Here is a 6,214-nt window from a genome sequence, read left to right as displayed (position 1 = left end):
GTTGAATCTATTGCATAATTTGTGAATCAGAAGACGATGACTAACAGTATCAAAGACTTTGGCCAGATCAAAGTATATTACATCTAATTGTGAATTATTTGAAATGCATTTCATAGCATGTGAGAGTAAAACAGACAGGTTTGTAAGACAGGAGCTACCAGGAAGAAAACCATGTTGCTTAGAGCTTAAGTACGGAGAAACAAATTTGTACAGTCTGTCTTTGATTACTTTTTCTCAGATGATGGACAGAGGAGAGAGTAAGGAGATTGGTCTGTAAGATGAAACAAAATTTTTGTTACCACTTTTGTGAACGGTGTGATGTTAGCTTGTTTCCAAGCGTGAGGAAAGATGCCTTCCGAAAAACATCTGTTCAAGAAAATGGAGAGGGGATAGCACAGGGATTGCACAGTTTTCCTGAGGAACATGGTGTTGATATCGTCCGGTCCTAGGGCACGGTGAACTGAAAGAGACGACAATAGATCCTTCACCTCATCGGGTGTAGTGACAAGCGTTGTTAGGGAGGAGGAACAGACTGGTCTTACGTTTGGCAATGCTGCAAGGGAAGACGGGGGGCAGAAGTTACCATGAAAATAAGCATTGAAGAGTTCTGCCCTTCGGTTACCTATCGCACTTTCACTATCATGCGTAATTTCAGCTGGAATCCTACCGTTATTTTTCCTTGAGTTTATTAGATTAAAAAAGTTTTTTGGGTTTTCCAGGATTGTTGCAGTGATATTGTCTATATGTTCCTTATATTTTTTTCGAGAGTATATTGGCAAACTCTATTTGGCTTGGTGCAGTGTCCAATATATCACCCGAATGTGGCTGTAGGTACCTCATTATCTCCGTGATTTGCCAGATGTCGAATCTGAGCAAGAGGGCAATATTTATGAATACCATGAGCTAAGAGTAGATAATGAAAATGCCGGAATAGATGTTCATTAAATACGACTTACGAACTTGTCTACAATTATTTTTCAGATGAAGATGTGCAAGATGATGGCAATACAGGTTTCCTCCTTTATTGAATTATTTTATTTTACTTCGCTTTTGTGCCACCTTTGGCTAATTGCGAAGATGGGGATGAGCATGGACGTCCGCAGGATTTTTTTCCAGGGGGGGCAAACAACGCACATTTTCCCCAAAAATAGTGTTGTTCCCTAAAAAACATTGCTTAAATTTGAATTTATAGTGTTTATGCAATAATTAACACATATTATTGTGGCTAAAATGAAATTATATGTGTGAAATACATAATTTTTGGTTGACTTTCCTTTACCAGGGGGGGCCACGGCCCCCCCTTCCGGACGCCCATGGGGATGAGTGATGATATGATGAATGGACACTCACAAACACCCATGCCCAGGCCAGGATTCAAACCCGGGAACTCTGCCATTGCAGTGTGATGTGCTAAACTCTACACCACAGAGACCAGCATTTTTTTCACTTCCAAGTGTGTGTTCGTGTAATTCTAATTTTCACGATTAACGTAATTTTATTTTCTAAAGTACCCACCAATGAAAAAAGCATTCGTAATCTAAATGGTAAGGAATAATGTTTCTACAAATACAAAAATAAATAAAAATACACCATAAATAAAGAAATACACCATAAGTAAAGAAATAAAATATACGCATGAAGAAATAAATGAATAAATACATGAAATACACATACACACTATGACGTTGACAGGTGATCTATTTATGTATTTACATATACACTAGACTCTCGCTAATCCGGCCATTCCTTGCATATATGGGTGCCGGATTATTGAGAGGGTCGGAAATTACGTACTACTATGTAGTTTAAACACATACAGGCTGTACTTTACGTGTTTCCTTTTAGAAGCCATAGTACATACTGAACGTTACTGTAAGAAAGTCACAATTTCAAATACTGTACGTATGTATAGCATTGTTTAACATTTTTAACTAACAACATTGTTGAACATGATAATTCATTGTTGTGCACGTCATTTCTGCTTGAGTGACTACAGGCCGAACTTCTGAGAGGGCAGACTATTGAGGGCCGGATTAGCGAGAGTCTAGTGTATATTTAATTATAATTTTGACAATGTTAACTCTACGTCTTCCATGATTTAACTGAATATGAATTAGCCACCGTAGGAGGCAGAATTTGGAATGAATGGTTATAATGATGTGAAAATAAAATAGAGAAACACAGATGTTGTTTCATGCTCAGAATAAAAGCCGTGAAAAGTATGGCTTGGAAAAACTGTACCCGTCAAAACGACTGCATAAAAATCTAATAAACAAAATAATTAACATGGTTCGTCCTAACAGGTAGCTACGAAATCACCGGTCTCCTAGTTAAAAAACACATAATGCACTTGTTATTTTTAAAAACAAGTGATGGGAATTTCCATAAGCAAACTCAAATTAAAAATATAATAAATTAGGACAATTTGAAAATTCAGGTGCCATGATGACCGGGCACCCTGTGTTTTTCTACCCGATTATAATAACAATAATATCGGCAGTATCCAAAGCAAAGGATAGCCTAGGGCCCAAAATTTTATAAATTCAACATGCCACGATAGAAAATTTTCTGCAAATTCCATTCCCTGGTCACAGTTGTCAGGAAACAATTGCTGGATGTAATGTGGCTTTTATGGCTTAAGAGAGAGATACAATCGCTTAATGTGAGGCCACTTACATGAGACTCTTGACACACAGATTTCTGTAGACTCCCTGTGGACATATCATTAAGGACGGCAACAATGATAGCTGTTGTGAATGGTGTACATCTTCTGTCATGTCGAACAAACCTCAATGAAGGAATGTCCAATGCTGCTAATTGCAATAGAATTGGTTAGCAAAATAAGAAGTATAAACCATTTTAAAAGATTTATTCCTGGACTAACTTTATTCCTGACAACTCTTCTTGTACTGCCAATCAGGTCTCTGTCATCCATCCATTCAATAATGCTCATTTTGGGTTCAGCCTCTGATTTGTTGGATTCCGTGATTAATTGCGATCACAAGTGTGTAAGAGATGAAAATAGGATTCTACACTAGATGATAAGTCAACTTGCCCACAAACTAGATAGAGCATACACACTTTTAATAACTTGTTCACGCAGTTGAGGTTGCAGGACCAGAAGCAGTCAACGAACTCAAGTTGGGAGTTTGCACTCAACACAGAAAGCTCTTAATGTCTATAACATGGCTTCATAGTGAAATTTGTATGTGGCAAAGTTGGATAGTTTCAACATGAGTTTGCTGTGTTAACTATTCTGCAAGTTCAGCATAAATGTCACATCAATCACACTTAAATGTTCCGCACCATGGCAGTGCGGTCTAAGGCATCATGCTTCGGGCTCTGGCTATGGGACATACGCAGGTTTTAGTCTCCTGGCGGAAGTGTAACAACCTTTCTCCTGAGATTTCATCCTGTATATGGGATCCACCATCAAGAGGAAATTGGGGAGCTACGAATGAGTAGTGTAACTTGGTCATGGAAACCTACGACGACGACGGGATTTATCGTGCTGACCACACGTTACCCCGTAACTGGTTGGATGATCTCCCACCTCGGCAGTCGGTAGGTAGGCCCTGGCCCTCAAGGGGCTATTTTGCCACGGGTTCGCACTTAAATAGCATTATTGGAAATGAGGGGAAATAGAAAACATTGTGGACGTGTTTTCCAGCTTTAGTTATAGGCGAGTCCAATTTATTTCAGATAAGGTATAGGACTTGAAAGTCGGCACCTTGTCAAACAATATTGTTGTTGTTCTTAAATGATAAACCCTGAGGTTCGTTTTCCTAAGTTGTTTTTTAATTCAAATATTTTACTCCCCTCCTTAATTATTTCTTTCCTTCCTTTGATTCCTGTGCCTATCTATTTACAGAAGGGGACTGGAACTCGTTTATATCATGTTCAGTGCTCGAAAAATTTTCTTCAAAGCTAGGCGCCCGCTCTGAAAATCTGGCGCCAGGAAAACACCTACTAGCAATTGTGCATACTACAGAATGTTTCAAAAGTCGCACAATTCAAACTTTGAAAATGTATATCATGAAAATCGTAAGATATTTACACTGGGTTTTCTGTACTAAACTAATCCTATAGGCTATCACTGGGTTCATAAATTTATGTTAGCATTTATCTAAATAAAGGCAATTACATTATTTAAAAAAAAAAACATTGTTCATTTGCTGAAGACATCTGAGAATTAATTTTCAACAATAAATGCCAACTCTTAAACAATTTGTGGGATCATTTGTTGGTGGTTTGGTTGTAAAACAGTTGCTTTGTGAGGTAGCTACAGCAGAAGCAGGGAGGGCATTTTTATTGGAAAACTTCTTGCACATGAGTGTAAGAATGAGTAGTAAAATACTCTTCAGCAATGTACACGCACTGCTCCAATGAATACACCATACTGAATCAATTAAAACAAACACGCACAGTAGCAGCGAAAGTGAGCAAATATAATTCAATGTAAACAGGGGCAGCCTAGGATTCTCTCAAGAGTCCAATTTTGGCACAAAATCTTGATTTACGATTTTTCACGAAAATGTATAGCCAATACTTAAGACACATGTTTGCGACTGTTGGCAATATTTCGACCTGCTAGTGTTGCCATATACGAAGGTATGTCCCAAAAATGGCACTTTTCGCTCAACCCATAAAATCGCCAGTCAAAAATTCATCAAATGTTGCACATGACGAATATTGGTCGCAAATGACAGACTGACATGGCATCAGTCATCAAATGTCTGATTATGACCCTTCGATAATTTCTTACATATTTTTCTTACTCAAAAGTTCATTTCTGGAAAAATTTGAATGGTGCTTTCCGTCAGTTATTAATTTATATAATTTTCTGTATGGAGTGAACTGATAATTTTAAGCATTGAAAAATATTTCAATGGATGAGGCTTTATAATGCAGAAAACCCAGTGTAAATATCTTTTATGATTTTCATGAATGCAGAAAACCCGGTGTAAATATCTCTTATGATTTTCATGATAGGTATACACATTTCCAAAGTTTGGGTTGTGCAACTTTTGAAACACTCAGTATAAGATGCTGAGCATCACAATATTCAAAACATCGCTACATTATTTGAGAAAGCAGGAAATGGGGTGTTGGGAGCAAAGGGTAAGAAATTGTTACGAACTCTATGGAATGTTCACAACGTTGATAAAAAAAAATCATATGCTAGCTTACGCTGTACTGCAATTTGAACTTAGAATCATCAAAATATCGTACATATAACAGCAAAAGATCACAGTCGCCAGGCTGAAATTTTTAGTCGCCATGACGACCGGGATTTTTCGAGCCCTGATCATGTTCGTCTTGCTTTGTTGCATTTCTGCATTTGCTCCCGTCATCTGTAGTTTCACTAGAGACAGTATTTCACTGTACACCTTGTCCAAAAATTGGTTTAATTGAAAATTGGTTTGTAACCTTCTACAATCTTGCATAACAGCACATCAGATAAGGCAACCAACGAACAGTGGCACAGACACAGAAAATTACATTTTGCAAGTCCGTAATTCATGACACTACTAAATTTTCTGTGTAATATTTCGACCATAATGCACAAATCAATAACTACTATTGTGTTAATTTTTTCCAGACCAGAAAAATATTTGCTGAACTTTCACAAAGAAATTATGTTTGCCAATTTAGACTATTCAATTTTAACATATATCCTTGCCACGAGTATTGTGCATCTAATCTTGCACAAAAGACAGGTTAGTCATAAATAGAGGCACATATTTTTGGTAAATAAAAAAGCAAAATTCTGGTACCAAAACCAGACACAATTTTGGGTTCAAAAGTGGTAAATAAAATGGAATTTCGCTGTTATAGTGGTGAAAAAGCGGCATATAAAATGACATTTTGGTTTTAAAAATGTGAATATAATCCAAAATTTGATTTAAGAACTACACTATTACACAAAATAAACATATCCCTTCTAATAGCATATTTAATTATTACCATAATATTAAGTTTATTCCTGTATAAAAGGGGTTCATTTTTGCTTCTCAAATATTTACAGCAGAATTAATCAATTTTCCGTGAATTGCATAACTCGCAGGATACTTTTATAAAATGTCGCATCAGTATATAAACGGTAAATTTCGTGTTTAAGAATCTATTTCGCATTTTGCAGTTCATTTCGCATCATTTCGTGACAAAACAGGGTAGGAAAATGCACCTCACATCTTTCAGAAACATGAAAAAT

The sequence above is a fragment of the Lepisma saccharinum genome, chromosome 21 (assembly GCF_977018435.1).
Source record: "Lepisma saccharinum chromosome 21, izLepSacc3.1, whole genome shotgun sequence".
Classification (NCBI taxonomy): domain Eukaryota; kingdom Metazoa; phylum Arthropoda; class Insecta; order Zygentoma; family Lepismatidae; genus Lepisma; species Lepisma saccharinum.
Note: the sequence above shows the minus strand (reverse complement) of the source record.